Below are 17,976 nucleotides of genomic sequence, written 5' to 3'. Positions count from 1 at the left end.
TCCTCCTCTGCGAGCAAACCCTGTAATTGAGCTACGCGCCTGCTACGAGCGGTTGGATGGGCGTTGGGGATAGTTACTCTCTTAAATGCCATTTCCTGATTGGTTGCAGTTTGAAGGGGGTTTTGTTTTTCTCACAAGTATCACCCTGGGTAAGTGGCCGGTAATGGTCGCGCGTCCTTTCCTGCGAGCGCTTTCCTTTCCTTTGGCCAAAGGAAGACCGTGGGGCATTTAAGTTGTCGCAATCATCGACCTACGTTCACTTGCGCTGCAAAAACGAGCTGGCTGGTTGAGCGAACAACGCGAGCACCGAGTAACAACAGATGCGACTGGGCTCGAGCTGGTGCAACCGAAACCTTCGGGGTGAAAGAAGGGTTTTGCAATGAAAAGTGCATTTATTTAATTACTGTGGTTGTTCTTTCACGAAAGTGTTATTAAAGCATCGCTTTCCTACTGCATTTCGCGTAGCTTCGTGCACATGTGTGCCGTTTGAGGGGGCCATCGGCAGAAGAAATGTTTACCAAGATTAAATCGATGTTTTTACAGAACAGAGCACCGAACTAATGTTAGATTGTATTTAATAGGATAACATTACCTTTTATTGACAGTAAAAGCGACCTTCCTATCGTGCACCTGTTGTTTGTTATTGTTCTTTATAATTCGGTTCTTTGCAAAAGTAGAGGAATAACTCGCAGCAAACAGTTTGATTCTTTGTTTACAAAAATGTTTGAATAGTTTCACTTTGGCTGTATCGATAAGCTCCCTTACAATATTCATTTCAACACACATTCTTATGTATGCAAACAAATATGTTTTCGTTCACAATTGAAAATGTGAAAAATCATTTTTCTATCCCAAAGCATTATCATCTTTCCACTTTTGATGATTGTTTATGGGTTACATTTAAACTATGAACTAAAGAGCAAAGCACTACGCATTGAGGCCATTCATTTTAAAAATTGAAGCCATTCAGAAATATTTAAGAAATTAAAGATAAACACTGTGATACGACTGTATTTGTAAAAAATGTCACAAAGCAAGGTGCAAATCGAAAAAGTCGCAAGTGAAATATCTTTCAATACAAAGTTTATCATCCAAGTTGAAGATCCGAAATCTATTATATGTTGTATTTTAACTAAAACAATGTAGTAATGTATTAGTTTGATTCCAAAAGTCGCTTATTCGATATCTATATTCAAGTTTGAGTAGTTAGAGAATCTTCATAGTTGTGTGTGTAACGGTTATCAGTAAGAAAAAAAAAAAGAAAAAAAAATAAAAACTCCTTCCAAATGACAACTTTAAACTGTCTAAATAAAAACCAAAATCATGGTATCTCGAGGGTTGCCTGTATATTGAAACGAAATGTATTATGAAAAATATAATAATAATAATAATAATAATAATAATAATAATAATAATAATAATTATTATTATTATTATTATTATCATTATTATTATTAATATTATAAATTTTATTAATATTATTATTATTATTATTATTATTAAAATAGATATAATAATAATAATAATGACAATAATAATAAAAATAATAATAACAATAACAATAACAATAACAATAATAATAATAATAATAATAATAATAATAATAATAATAATAATAATAATAATAATAATAATAATAATAATAATAATTATTATTATTATTATTATTATTATTATAATAATAATAATAATAATAATAATAATAATAATAATAATAATAATAATAATAATAATCATACTCATATATTAGATACTGTACCACGCTATTCATAGAAGAAAACTATAGCAATTGAATAAGCTTAACAGAAATAGATACACAAAAGCACAATAAAATGGAATATAATTTGGCATTCATTAATTTCAAACACTAAATTCCCATCAAAGAAGTTCATTTTACGGCACATGAAAGGGCCAATACTCAGGAGCAGATTGAGAGAATATTATAGAAAATATGCACAACGGAAACTGATTATAATTTTTTATCATTTTTTTTTCAGTAAAAACTTTAAAAGCATGGAAAAAATATTTCCCTTTTATAAAATAGTAAAAGAAGTATGTTTAGAAGTCAATTTCACCCGCCAATAGATAAATAGACGTACACCGAATTATTCGCTTAAGACTAAGAAGTACAGCACTTTATTATTATATAGTAATAAGATAAATAAGAACATTTTAAACAGCAAGAATAGCAAACAAAAAATAATGAATTTGCTGTATCCTGAATAAAACATTCATATACAAAATCCTTCTAACTTTTCACATACATAAGGCAGATTTTGTATATAAATTCAATCTGCATAGCAGAGTGTGACTCGAACTGGAAAATCTCACCTATTCCAGTAATTGTGAAGCATAGATTAAGAAATAAGCATCAGTATGCTCCACCCTTGACATCAGATAAGTGTCACCTTACTTTACGTCAACTATCCATTCCTCCCCGGCGATAACCACTCATGCGGAAATGCGTGTCGACAGGCAGAAATGTGAGAAGTGTGCACCCGCAGCGAATGCACTTCTCCATCAAAACAGACATAATGCCAATTACCCTTCAATCTACGACGGGCAGGCTTGTAAATCCCATCCTCCGACCGAGGCAATTGCATCTTTACTATCGACTTAAACACATTCTACCTCCCCCCCCCCCCCCCCCATCACCCTTCCACCCAACGAGAAAGAAACGCACGAGTAGTAGCTGTACCACACATCATAATCATCATTCAACGCGGGAGGTTATTATTTAATACGGCCAACGCACAGGCAAACGGCCTTCACCGTCACACGGCACACATTGTGTTTGAGGGCGCGCGCGGTTCTTCACTCTCATTCGCTTTGTTCGTCACTTTGTGCTCATTTTCCGCGATCCCCGCTTTGATTGCGCGCTGGGGCAAACGGATCCTCCTATGGGCCGATGCTCGACCGTGGAAAGCAAAAAAAAAATTTATATATATATATATATATATATATATAACAAAAGTTGCCACCTTCTGTGCGCGCCCGCATCGTATCGCAACAATAGTAGGGCAGCGGAGCACACTTGGACACAAACGCGGCTGTGCGCACGAGTGTGGTGGCAGCTTTTTAGCATTCCCTCCCTATGGTTGGCGTGGTTCGTCGTGCTCGGGAAATCCGTTTCCCTTTATTCATGCAATCAAAGCGGACCAGGCGCCGTAAACAATGCTTCCTTCACCGCCGCGCACCGGTTAGTCGAATCATCTTTGCCGATAAAGGCACACACAGGCACACACAATTTACGGCGACCGGAATCATGTTTATGTTGCGCGCGTAGTAAGACACGCGTGCATGCCTGCCGTTTTTTGTGTTTTGTTTTTGTTTTTCACTTTCGCACTCCGTTATCAAATAATGTCAGCGCACGAGGCCGTGCGAAGACACAGCAATGTTATGAGAGCAATCAGCCGGAAGAGCATGCACGAGCTGAACGAGTAGACCGATTGGTGATAGTGAACTATACACTAAAAAAAACGAATAAGAAACAGCGCAACTAACCAAAGGGTAAGAAACGGTGTTTTTATTTTGCGCATTTCTTTCTCCTACCGAACCGGACACACATTGTAGTGGTGTCTTCGTAGTGAATTCCGATCCAGTTAACGTTTACCGAACGCCGTCGATTTCATGCCATCCACGTGGATGGTAACTGTCCGTTCGGTAATACCGCCCTGTAAGCGGGCTGTAGAACGGCGACACGTGGGCGCACTCACGCAGTTGTCATATTTTCCTGCCAGCCAGCCGAGACGACCACGGTTAGCATCGTGCATTGCCCATGTCTGTGTATGCAACGAACGGATCGACGATACACGCGAATTCACGGAGATAAATGTACTTTATTGTTTTATGGCGGAGTTTGCCTGCAGCACGGACAAGCGCGTCGAGGCTAAGGCACTAATTCCTTTCCCAAAGGCAAACGACCGCAAACCACGTACCACGAAAGTGCTATCATTCGTTGAGCATAAGTAAAGACGGGAAAAACACACACACACAAAATACATCCACTGCTATAAAAAGTGTCCCCCGCAGAGCATCAGCTCCGGGGGTACGGTGGCTCGCACGGGGCTGCGCGTTTTACACACATGTGTATGTAATCGTGTACGGAAAAAAAATATCACGAAACTTTGCGCTCAAACGGTGTGATTTTATTTATGGCAATTACATGAGCCCGGCAGTCATAGGGTAACGCCTTGTTGGGCGTTTATTATAAACGCGGTGCGTGTTCGTATTACCACGGTGGAAATTTCTTTGGGAAATTTTGCAAAGCACATTCAGACCACTTGTTATTGTTTGATGTATCTTTATAACATTATTAAGTAAGATATGTTAATGCCCTGTTTATTTCACATATAATCCAAACACGTTGAATGGAGAACAAAAATACCGAATTCAAAGACAAAGGGTAGATCAAAACATTTTACAACCATTATTCTAATAGCCTGAAATCTGTAAAAATATCTAACTTTACAGTCGATGCCGCTAAATTTTGACTCTAACTCACTTATTTTTGTCTCGAAGGCACCAATTTTTGACAGTGTGTCACAATCTGAGTCAAAAATGTATGCGCACTATAAAAAATTGATGCCTTAGAGGCAAAAATTGATGCCTTACGGCCAAAATTAGGTGGCAACCACTGTATGTGCATCAAACAATTTTTAACGTTTGGTGCCATATGTCTTCACTACATAGAAGTGCTTTATTTGCTAAATGTTAATTTCAAAACACTTTTTGACAACAGATCTCACCAAAAGATCTCTCCCTTATCTTACGGTCAAAAGGGATCGCACGAATTTTCATCATGCAAATAATTACAGAAAATTACGTTAAATCACAGATGAAAGTCCACTGTGTTAGTAGCCAACAAAAAGGCAGTGTGAGAATCCAGAAGAAAAGCAAATCTACGTCTGTTATGAATCCGAAAAAAGGAAATGAGCTCCATAAGAAACATACAATATTTGAGCTTATATTGATCGAATTCCGAACAGTAATTTTAAAATTTGTCAAATTATACTTAATGCTTATTTAGTGGTCTAAAAATGCTGTTTGTTTTCAGAAAACTAACAATTGTTATAATTATTTGGTACCATTCAGTTACTTGTTTGTATAGGCTGGGTGGGCTGTTAGTAAAGGTTCTCCTTTGTTTTCGTTTTTCTTTGACAATTTTGTTATGCGTTCTGTGTGTATAAACCCAAAATAATAAATAAATAATAATACCGCATACTCAAATAATCTGCCATGTAAATAATACATGTTCTTGATAACACGCGGCTATTGTAAGTTGGAATTCACTTTAGAATTACCTAGAAGTACTGCACACAAAACACTAGCAACAACAGTGTTAGTACTGCACACAAAACAGACGTTACTAGAAACAGAAAACATACTTTTAAAAAGCACGTCAGTAGTAGACAATGGTGAATCGTTAAATTAGAAGTTATTCAAATCAAGGAGTAATATCTTGAAGTGAATGTATTTAACTACCCTAAATGAATTTTAATGAATGGAAAACTGATAAAAGCAGATGATAATCGATGGTTTTAACTCAAATCATACAAAAAACCAATTTCATACTAATAAAAATTCATCAAAACCAGACCTTATTCGTCTTCATCCACGTATTCCGTGGATATACAGGGTTTTCCAGGGGTTCTCAAAGTTGTGGGACACTTCCTTGATACTTTCTCATTGGAAGTGATTGTCATATGTTGGAAAATGGACTTTATGGCACCCTTTTGGACAGGCTCCTTGGAAATTCTTATTGGTTTGTCCAACAATGGTGCTATAGAGTCCAATTCCCATTACAATAAGTTAATTTCCCTTAAGACAGAGCCAATTAAGTGTCCCACAGCTATGAGAACTCCTGGAAAACCCTGTAATATCCTCATTAATCTACACGCCTTTGCTAAGCCCTTTATTGACAGTCTGGAAAGTGATGCATGTCAAACAAACGAACCGTGATCTGTTCTTCACTATCAGTCACAAGAGAAAACGTCCCAAGATTGATTGATTTGGCTCACTTTTGCGGAATTCACAGAAACCTGCCAGCGCAAGTAATCAAGCGAGCCCATAATCACACAAATCCTGTACACCATCGATGAAAAACCGCTGAGCGTTTGGTGTGATGCAGAGAAAACAAAAGGCCACCACACCGTTATTAGTATGGAAAAATCCGCGCAATTTGATCACAATGGTAAACAGCATCCGAGCCATCCGATCTGTGGTCGTCACTGCCGTCGTCTAGTATTCCAACCTCCCATCAGCCTCATGTCCTCCTCCAGCATGCAAACCCACGTCCGTGAGACGCTACATGCATGAGATGGAAACAAACAAAATATAGTCTACAGAAGAGAGAGTGGGTGCTGTGGGTGGATGGGCGTGTGATTTGAAAAATGTATTCACCCCCTACGGCAGCTGTGTCAAACTCATTTCATCAGAGGGCCGCAAGTACAAATTTTCAGTGATTCGCGGGCCGCAAAGTTGGGAATGGAAAATATACCCCAAAATTTATGGAATATACTTTTTTACATTTTTATTGTTAAACAAATTGACTTTTTGTGTACTCCTCGCTTCTTATCTGGAATCGTTTGTTATGTACAAATTCGCGATGTTATTTTTATATGTGCTATTTTTTACATGAGAATTTTTTTTAATGTACTTTCAACGTTATTATTAAAATAGGACATTTTACATTACTCGCGTTCTCTTACGGCAGTTCTGCTAGAAAATATCTGTTAAACACACTTTTTCACTGAAGTAGGAGAAGTTTAGCAGCCTGTAGTGAATCTTTTTCAAGCAATCCGAGCTATTCATCACTGGATGAATAACAAAAATATTTGCTTGCAATGTTTTGACAGATCAAGAGAAAAATTGTAATAACACGTGTTTAAACATTATTTTTTGCTAATTTCCAAGTTCCAAGTGTTCTGGTGATATATTCATTTCTTATAACAAGAACCCGTATTTTACGAATAACTTTTTTTAAATTACGATAATTTTATCTGACGAAGAGTCGTGGTGTGTGTTCCCATACAGATCGGCAAATCTGTTTTTGACACTTGAAGGGAGATGATTCGCGAATTGAGGAATTGAGGACTGTGTGAGCTAATCTATTAATAAGCTTTGTGTTGCATGGCTTCGGCATTTCGATTATTTTTATCCTTAATCTAAATCCTTTAGGCTTAAGCGTAATCATATCATTTTGGTTTTGATTTTTGAGGAGGTTGGAAATTACATTAATTCGTCTTGCAGAATGTTGGGTACAAATAATTCCAACTTGGCTACAATCATTTTTATTAACATTTATGGTGGCATGATTATGACAAAAAACAGATGTGGCTCCAATCGAATATCAATGATGTAACTAAGGTCTAAGGTCGGAAAAATCGACGCCGAATGAATCCTTTACTCGGCAGTCGGGGGCATGGAGATTGTCAAATTCGGTGGGACAACCGATGACTCCAACGGTTCCGAATGGCTTTAAACGGCTCTATAGGCTTCGGACCGTAGCCGATTGAGCCGGTCTCGTAGTACAGTCGTCAACTCGTACGACTTAACAACATGCCCGTCATGGGTTCAATCCCCAAATAGACCACGCCGCCTTACGTAGGACTGACTATCCTGCTATGAGGGGAATCAATTAGTCACTGGAAGCCAAGCCCACAAGTGGGTACAGGCAGGCCTTGACCGACATCGGTTGTTGAGCCAAAGAAAAGAAGAAGATAGGCTTCGGACGGCACCGAACGGAACTGTTGGTTTGATTTTGGTCGGATTCGGAGTAAGAATAGCTAAAATCGGAAATGGTTTTGAGCCGTGGATGCGATTCCGACAACCCATTCCTAGTTGTTGCGAAGTTTCCTAGTGTGTGTATCAAGTTATTTTCATTTCTTTTTCGTTTGTAGACAGTTGACGCAAATCTATTTTTCCATACAGAATGCGCAATCGAATGTGCACAAAATTATGCTAATATTCAGAATTTAATCGAAACATAATACGACTGAGCTAGCATTCGATTCAATGATTCTTAAGGGTCTCGATTGATATGTACGTTAGTGTAAAATAAGTTTATGAGATGTTACATTTATGTTAGTTTCCATATACCAACAAAAGGATTGATCTTCTCTGGAAAATGTAATACACTTTGACAAATAGTAATAACAGATTTAGGGTTTGCAGTGCTTTTAGCAATTCTCAAAATACTCTCGCGGGCCGCATTCAGAATCGACGAGGGCCGCATGCGGCCCGCGGGCCGCCAGTTTGACATACCTGCCCTACGGCAATACCCGGCAAACACTGGCACAACGAGGCCAGACAGAGTCAACAACACAACAGCGCGACCCAGCAGCAGCCGTTGTTATTTATGCTAAACAAATGCGCTTCCTTCCCGCACTGAATTACGTTGCCGGTACGTGACACGATAACGACCGACATTCGCACAAAATGGTCCACAAGAGAGTGGGAGAGTGGGATGCTGCGCCAAACAGGGTGGAGGAAGGAAGGACAAGTACCCGCAGCCGTGGCAGCTCATCCGAATGCTAATTTTGAACGATGCTGCCATGGCGCCTGGGAGCTTGTTCGTCCTTTGAAAGTTAAAATAGTACGCAAAACAGTAGAAAAATAAATCAATTAAAAATTACTAGCCCGTGCAGCTTAACAATTGCGTGCTCAGTTACTTAGATTGGAAGATGTATGCAATGTGAATGGCTGGAAAGTATAATTTATATTCTTCGTACCTTTAAAAGCATTGGCCTATATATCCATATTTGCCGTGAAAAACTGATTAAAAATCAAGGTAAAAACTCCAAAACACTTTAAACTCTTCAACGTGGCCTCCAGCAACTTCCATTCGCTTCCGCGACTTTCTGATTGATTTGGCCCGACGCAACCGCAACCGTTCGAAATTGCTCCGTTACGTTGTGGCCTGCGTCGTTCGATTGATGTTGGGTAATTAGTTTTAAATAATTTGCATTTTGCAAAATTGAATTTAACCCTCTTCCAGCTCACAGCGTTGCTTGCGCTCGCTCTAATTGTTTCAAACGAAGGACACGACAAACACACACGCACATGCTTCGCTGATGCTGATTGATAAATAGCTCGCTCAGACCGCGATCAAACGCAAAAACGGTTCCGGAATGTGCACGACCAACGTTATTATCTCCAATCGTACAGGGCCACAGCAACCCGCATCATAGTTGCTGCCTTCGCCCAAACACCCCCCATCGCTTACCACCCTGGTTTGTGACAGGGAAGCCGGGCTGCGGCTGTCCAGTCGAATGGCAGGGAAACGAAATGGAAGATAAACAAGCAGCACAGAAACCACACGAGCCGACAACACTCCGACTGGAACATGCCGTAGGGGAACTGTATTAAAATTAATGACAAAATAATATAAATGTCATAATTACTGGCTGGCAGGAGGGAGCGACGTGAAGCAGAGCAACGCGCAGCGGGATGACAAAACAACGAATTTAAAAACCCGGCAAAACGTCCTTCGAGCTTGAATTTTGAGGAGGGTTGCTACATTGAATGTGTACGGTTCGAAGTTTATTGCTCTAGGAATTTTGAAATCAAGTGCAACAAAGGGAATCTAGTAAAGTTTTTTTTGTTACATTTCACTCTTTTACTGAACAAATCGATATAGTTTCGGAGATCGGAGACAGATGATAGGAAAAAAGTATGATTAACCACCCTTTACATTGCTCCAGCATTGCACTTAAAGACCAACTGAGAATGCCTTGCAAGGAAGAGTATACCGTATAAATCTGTAAAAATGTGTTCATTAAAAAATACACTTGAAACATTATTGTCGTGTTATTGAGATAACTAGAACTGATAGACAATGTACATTTCTGCACAACGAACATAGAAGAAAAGTAGCCTCTTATAACTCTATTTTAACTCTACTTTAACTATGATTACACAGTCCCACACAGTTCCACAGAAATTTTGGACGTCAACATGACAATACAGAGGTTCAAAGGTTAGGGTCAAAGTCTGTGTAGTTCATACCAGAGTACATGAATCAGTACATGAATAAAAAAATAATACAATCTACACAGTTACTTATTTTGTTTATAACATGTACTTATTTCCGTTTTATGAATCATATTGAAGGTAATGAAAAAAAAAATCATAGACCTTGCTCAATAAAACATTAACAAAATACAAATAAAATAATGCCTGAGATCAAAAATAAAAAAAAGGATCCACGCTACCACAGCATTTTGCCTCCTGTGAGGTTTGAACTCACGACCGCTGGTTTACGAGACCAGCGCTCTACCACTGAGCTAAAGAGGCTCTTGATTTCCCGCCGCTTAAAAGCTTATTTCAACACAGCCTCTTCCAAAGGTGCCTCATGCGCCGAAAACACATTCGGATGTCAATCTATTTTTAGATTTTATGCTCATCTTCAACCCAACATAACGATAACGTGTTTCGGCACAACATCGATGTTTTTTTCAACCCCTGTGAGAACATTTCAATCCAAACAGTTTTGACAGGGCAGTTTTGACGCGACATGCATAAAGTAACCTTCGCAAGCACACGAGCAACTACACCTTTACCGGCAATATCGTTAAGAGCAGCCAATTTTGAGGATAAATTAGACTCCCGATGCCCCCATAAGATAGACGGTAGATAAATAGCAGCTTGTGCACGACCCTGCGTTTGGCAAAACAGCGAACCGCGGCCGGATGACAGGAAATGGCGGTGGGTGATGCCTTATAGGTCGCGCACAGGTACACGTTAAATCAATTATAATCGCTCGTAATTTATTATCGATAAACCATAAATTATACACGACGCTACACTGTTTTCTGCCATCCACTTCCCGCCCCCTTTACCCCTTTCTGAGGGGTAATAGCTTCCACCAAAAGGCATGCGCTAGAGTGCGAGGAACGGGTGTATCCGTGTGTATGGTCGCACCTGGGCCACGCTGGTGCTGCTGGGCGTTGAGAGCGTCGTATTAATTCCCGTATTTATTAAATCCACTGCATGCATGCACACACAACGTCAACGAGATGCTGCAGTGCAGCATTGCACGCGAGCGACCGCATGATCTACGTCCATGTGTGTATGTGTGTGCGCGGAACTTGAGACAAAGTGCTTCGCAAGACGCGAACAGCCTTCGCAGTAGAGAAGGAGCGTTCGAAAAGGATCTTAATAGTAACATTTCACGCCTCGTTTTTATTAGACATCGATTACCCAGCACTGAAGGCGCGGGCCAAGCAGAGATGGAGAGAGTGAGAGTTCGGTGCCCCCCGATGGGCATGAACTGACGACCAATAATAATACACAGATCAATTAATGTGTATATAGAGGTTGGTGGCATAGAGGTGGGGCCCATGTTCACCTTTGCCGCCCCCTATATTCGCCTCATCTAATGCTCTTTATATTGCTCTTGTAACGATACATCAAACGGAAAATAATGTTCTACAGTTCTTTCACTGCCTGTATGCGCGCGCGTGTGTTTGTTCCGAGCGGACGGACAATCGGGCTCGTAAACTAAGTGGCCCGAGGGTCTCCTTTGGCCGCATTAAGCAAATAAAGATAAATTAAGCTGAATGACCGACAACGTAAACACATATTCTCTTGGCTCGGCGTTCCTCTACGCATCGGCCTCGATCTCGATGGATCGAGAGAGGCTGATAAACGGATGGACGGACTCGACTGCCGCCACGGGGCCGGGGCCGGGCCGTAATCGAACTTTACACAATTGAAACGGAAAAATAAACGATTCCCTCCATCTCCGGCCTCACATCTGAAGGAAGCGGGGAACCGCTTCTAACGCATAAAGACGTTACCCGCCGTGCATGATTGTGCGCGCCCCGGACGGTATTCCAGCGACTGTTGACATATGCGAGAGTGGATTTTAATGGCGCCATTTGCTAGGTTTGATTGTGGGGAACTATGCCCCCATCATTCGTCCCACTTGCTTCTGCCTTACCACCTAAAGCTGCACCAACCAACCAGGACATTGACCAACGATTCTTGTTCCCTTTCATCATCTTCAACCACCTCGCCGCCACCGTTCAGGGAGGTACAATCGTGTAAACGAACACTTTTGATTGATTTACCCCAGGAACGGGAGAACTCGACAGTGCCACACACAATCGGTTGCATTCTCGTGTGGCTGGCTGTGATGTGCGTGTCCCATGTTTGTCTGTTGTGTATGTGTGTTTCCGCCCGGTGACCGATGGAAGAATGTCCAACATTATCAACCGGCAAAGCGGTTCGATAGTTCCGTGCGCGAGGAACCGGATGTGAAAGGTGTGTACCTTCCTAAATGAGCACATATTTCCTTGTCTGTCGCCGCCATCACACACCGCCAACAAAGGTGATGGTTTGTTTTGCATCTTATCGTGACTGTTACAAAGCTTCCCATTTAATTTATGGGTCAGGGTATTGGATTTAATGACATTACCATCGGACAGCGTGTGAGAGCAGCATATGCAACAAGACTATGGAATACGGGTAGTAGGTAGTGTAATTGTACATGATACAAATTATGTTCAAACAAATGCATAGACGGGTTGGTTGTGCCATTCTTTCGATTATTAGTGTATTTATTTCAATGTTGCAAAGTTACATTTTCTTTATCATTCGCATTATTGACCAGATAACACAGAACAGCTTTAAGTAAAAAGACATTTGAGTCATTAAAGGTTTACTAAATTATTCCAAAGAAAAGAGAACAATAAAAGCAAACCAGTTTTAATGCATTGTTGTAGCTTTTCAAAACTTCAGTAATAACCTAAATGAAGCAGAAAGGACCATTTATTGATCGAGTGAAAATGGAAAAAAATATTTGTGTTATAATGCTCTTTGATTAGATATGTGTTTTAATACGTTCAATACGTTCCCTGCATCACTAACAACATCTTAGTTTAGTTTTTTTTAATCAATGCTGCCTTAAATAACACGAACAAACAATTAATGTTGTGTGATTGGAACATATGTTTTGCTTTATTTTGCAATTTTACTGTTTGTTTTTCGGTAACGCACAACCATACGAACAATCAACAGCAATGTGTATTAAGTGTAAGTGATTTGTTTCATTGTTTGTTGCAAATAACTTGCCTGACCAGTAACAAATAGTAGATTGGAAATGTGAGCTGTAAACAGAACCAGATAGTGTTGAACATAATAACATAACATGTTGTTATAAACGAACATGGCTTTACATTGTTTTATAGCATAAGTAATATCAATAATTATTGTAAACAAAGTAAATAATAAATATCCAATGCGGAAACTATTTGACTGCATCATTGAATCCGATCGTAGCGACGGCTTACGTCCCGACACTCAGCTTCACTAATTTTTCTGCTGTTTTCTTGCGTACTAGATGATTGCTTTAGTAATTCCCGTGAGGGATTTAGAGGGATTCCGCATGAGCGCATAAATACGTTACGTGAAAACAAGTGTCGAGACGTACGCCGTCCCTACGAATAAATTCAATGATAGCAGCCTAAGATCGTGTAGTTTTAGCTAATCAAAGTTGCAGAGGGCTTCAAGAAAAAAAAAGGAGATCTGAAAGCGAGGAAAGAATTTGAGTGCTGTATTCTAATTATTGGTCAAAATGCTTACCCCAAGACACTCGGATTTCGTTTCAGTTTGTTTTCAGATGAGATCGACTTAAGACGCAGGCTATTCTGTTCCATCCCGTGAATCTTGCTTAGTGTTGGCAATAATCAATTCGACGTTTCATTCGTGGGATGAAACCCCCAACAGTTCTTCCATCATAGCATCAACGTGCACACACGAAGATACAGGGGTTTTCAAACAAATAAATAAATAAATTGTTGTACATTTCATTTACAACAGCGCGTAGCACGATCTGTCGAGCCAAACGAAATGTAAACAAAGTAATTTGGAGTGAATTTTCATATGCTAATTATTTAGTGAATAAAAAAAACTGGATCAAATAACACATCATTCACATATTGCAAAATTACTTGAAAAACTCTGTAACACTCACGCAGATGTCGTCGATGCTCATACGGAAAACGATCGGCCAAAATAAACGACCTGATTGTGGCGTACGTGAGGTTCAACAGTGTTTATGATACATCTCCGATACGATTTCATCAAGCGATTATGAAATTCAATTTATCTTCCACCCGGATCCATGACTGGCGTGCTGTGGAACGAAATACATTTATTTACGATCCATTTCGATCGCATTTCATGGGATTGTGAAGGACTGCAAAAAAAACGCCGCACTCACCCTGCAAGTTCCCACGCACACCCAGCAAGGGAAGGAATGCTCCAAGCAGGAAGTTATTTATTGTTTCGACGAGTGGTAAATGTGGACGAAACGCCACGGTAAGTAAAATAAGCCGTAATAATAACCGTCAGGAGCACAAGCGAAACGATATGTCGTCGAAGTGTGTGTGTTTGTGTTCCCAGCCGAAGCCAAATCGTTACCAACGTGACCGTTTGTGTACTGCTGCTTGGCTGGGGAAGCGGCCGCGTAATCGTAGTCGGAATGCTGAATCAAACACATTGTGCGGAGGTGGTTGCAGGTATCATGCTACTACTATTGGTATACCGCATCCGTCGTCGTCGTCGTCCCCGGAAGGAGTCGGGGATTTTCCATAATCCGAACACGCACCCGGCATAAAGTCGCACGTGGCGTATCGTCTTAATTGCAAGACGACCTCCCCCGGCGTTGCTAACGTCGTAACGAGATTTCCGATTATTTTTTCGACGGAAACGCAATCGTTGGCCTTTCTCCGGAATCCCCCCGTCCATACTAGTGTGTGGTTGGAGGGAGGGCGAACGGTGGATGAATGGTCTAATTTTATCATGCTGCCACACTGCACGGACGGAAGCGAAAACCGACCTCACATAAAGGAGTCGTCGATTGCGTCGAAATGCTAAACAAACAACCACGCTTCCATCGGGTGCCACATATGGTGAAGATACTTTTGAGAGGGCCTGCACGGATGGCACTGAAGTAAAAATATATCATCTTTCCACCATGTAGTTGATAATCGTGTTACCGATAGCAACGGTTTCGTGTGGCAGCAATTTCGCTTGAAACGGATCATCCTCAACCGATGTTACGAAGAGGTTAACACGTTCCGGCAGTCCTGTTTCCATGAGCATCGTCGTTGGACAACTTGCTACAGCCCCCCCCCCCCCCCCCCCCCCCAATATGTGTGTGCGATGCCATCTGACGTTCCTCTACCTACAACTTTTTCATGAAGATCAATATCTACGCGTACCATTTAAATAGAACCAAATTCAATTTATACATTAAATCCTAAAGTCGTGGAAAATACCTTCACCGAGCAAGGTTTTCTCCTTCCACAAGCTAATCCCCATTCTTGTTAGCTCAATTAAGTCCACTCTGACCACACCAGTCAGTCTCGTTTGAACAAACCTCGGACCCTGGGTCCAAAGAGGGTTAGTCAGAAGGGACTTCAAAGCGATTTCATCATAATTCGTTCTCACTGTGCTCCAACAATGTAGGTCGGTCGGTGGCCGTTGTGTGTGTGGCATTTAGCGGGTGCGTACCCTTCTTGTTGACATACCCGGCGAAGAAAGTGTATCCGAAGCAGACGAAGGGAAGCGCAAAGAGCGAATTATTTACAATCGCTACACTAATCCCGGTCCCGCGTGAGCCCCACCGAGCTGGTTGGGGAAGCTCGCTGCCCGGAGCTGCTAAGTGCAATTTGTTGCCACAAACGGTTAGTAAACAGTCGTTACGATGACGACAACTCCGTTTCACTATCGCGGCGCTGATGGTGCTAATGGTGGCCCGTCGTCCCGAGAAGGGAGGGAAGGGATATAAATTGCCAACTCCACGCTGCTGTTGCTGCTGCCGGGGTCGGGTTGCGTTTTCTCTTCTGGATAAAACTGGCAAAAGACAAGCATAAATTACTGGCATAATCCATGTTTATTGATTGGAAGCGGTTGATTTAGTTTCCAGCGTTTCGAGCGACTGGGAGAGCTGTGAGTCTTTCAAATACATGACGTAAATGCAGCCTTAGTGTCGCTTCTCTGAATCGGCATGCGAAGGAAATTAGTGAATTTAATTTGCAATTTTAAAATTATGAGACGCTGAAATTATTTCAAACAAAACCATTTCAACCTAATCGTAATTAGAGAGTTTGAGCTATGCACGGCAATACCAGCAAACACAAATTTCATTGAAGAGGATCACAACTTAAACAGTTGATTTTCTTGTGTAAGGAAGGTTTAAAGAAACAATTATATGCCTATCATTTCTGCTTCATTATAAATTGGACTGAGAACACTACCTTTCAGGCCTAGTAAAACGAATGATTAAAATTGAATGAAAACAAGCCTAGATAAATTAAAAATACAGTAACGCCTTATGTTTTTAAAAATAACAATGGCCATGAGATGAGCAAGCGATTCTGACTAGACTCCGAATAGATCACATTCGTCTCACACACCTGTCAACTAAATCTGATCCCGAAAAATACAGCTTCTGCGAAATTACAATAACAGAGTGAGTAGCAAACGACACGTAAAGGGAAATACTCAATTTAGGAAACAATATAGATGAAGTATTATCAAACAACAAAGAAAATTAAAACAATGTAGTGAATTTCTTAAAAGCGGTAAATGTATATAACAAAATTTAATCGAACCATATACATCGCCGTTAGCAATAATTTGTAAATAAGAATAAAAGGAAAGCTTCGAATGTCAGCCAAAAGGCCCAAACGCTCTATAAAACAATAAAAAATCTTTATCTTTACAAATATCGACTAGGGTAAATGTACCAATAGTTGTGCAATTTGTAGTGGTACCGATGTGTTTTAATGGATTTAAAGTGTGAGGAAGGATAATTTCTGAATATTTTAACACATAGCAATTGGAATATGTTTTATCTACGCAATCACAACCATTTTTATCATGAAACACATCAAATTTACGAAAAAATACATATTTTTGTGACTGCTTCGTTGTACCTATAATGGTGGTATGGTTCCTATAGTCGTCGTATTGTGTTCCTATAGTGGTGGTAAACAAAGATGCATCAAAAACGGTGTATAATATCAATGAAACTTAGTTTCGAAGCTGTTTTCGTATGCATAGCAAGGATTACTGCCATAATATAGGTTTCTTGCGTAATTTGATCGTAAAAAAATGTATAAATTTGATCAATGAAACTATTGACTAAAGTACTGCATCACACCTGTCATCAACCTACACCCGGAAGAGTGTGCTTGATTTGAAGTCAATTTTTCATTCAGCCATATAAGCGAATTTTTGGTAAATTACCAACATAAAACTCATTTTTGTTGCTTATTTTAGTGTAAACAGTACGACATGTCGAAAATAACCTCGAAAAAATCTAAAACGACCTGTTTTTATTGATTTTATAACTATAACCACTATAGGAACATGCCTGTTTTGTGTACCTATAATGGTACTATGGTAAAAAACACTCAAAATTGCATAAATATGGTCAAAAGGCAAATAATTTTAGTAAAACAATAACATTTCATAACAGTTATGTTGAAAAACTAGTAATTGCGTGGATATGTGGTCATTTATAACGTTAACAGAAAAATGAGTTTCGTTATGAAATCCTAAGGATTTTGGAAAAATGTTGACTCATTTCACAAAATAATGGGTTTTTCGGTCACTAAGTAACGGAATGGCCCCATTTAACTTTTAAACCATTTGTAAAAGGCTAAAGAACATTTCACACTAACTTAAATAACTTAATTACTTGTAATTTGCCGTATGAACCGCATTTTAGTGCAATACCACCACTATTGGTACTACCACCACTATAGGTACATTTACCCTATAAAGTGTCGTTGGATTACTATCTCTCATTTACATTTTTTATATTGTTTCATATTGTATAAATAGACCTTTAAAACCATTTACCTTTAAATTTTTGCAGCAATATCGCTTTGTTATTCCAGTTTAGCGAACCTATACGATCAACCTGCAAAAACGAGAAGGTAAGCCACATTGAACAAT

The 17,976-nt window shown here is 39.9% G+C and overlaps 1 protein-coding gene and 1 non-coding gene across 4 annotated transcripts in view; both read right to left on the bottom strand.

Annotated features, from left to right (window-relative positions):
- The window catches only part of LOC120949703 (mpv17-like protein), a 143,430-nt gene that overhangs the window by 41,342 nt on the left and 84,112 nt on the right, over nt 1–17,976 (bottom strand). For 2 of the 3 annotated variants that reach the window (XM_040367166.2, XM_049605322.1), the window contains one exon: nt 17,881–17,941. The exons of the other annotated variant lie outside the window; for it this stretch is intronic. The gene's annotated coding sequence lies outside the window, so the exon portion shown is untranslated. The remainder of the gene's footprint in view (nt 1–17,880; nt 17,942–17,976) is intronic. 3 annotated transcript variants of the gene reach the window in all.
- Trnat-cgu (transfer RNA threonine (anticodon CGU)) lies at nt 10,225–10,296 on the bottom strand. Its single transcript has one exon. It is a non-coding gene; the product is annotated as a tRNA-Thr (tRNA).

The sequence above is a fragment of the Anopheles coluzzii genome, chromosome 2 (genome assembly GCF_943734685.1).
Source record: "Anopheles coluzzii chromosome 2, AcolN3, whole genome shotgun sequence".
Lineage (NCBI taxonomy): Eukaryota > Metazoa > Arthropoda > Insecta > Diptera > Culicidae > Anopheles > Anopheles coluzzii.
This window is presented reverse-complemented; position numbering and strand designations above follow the sequence as displayed.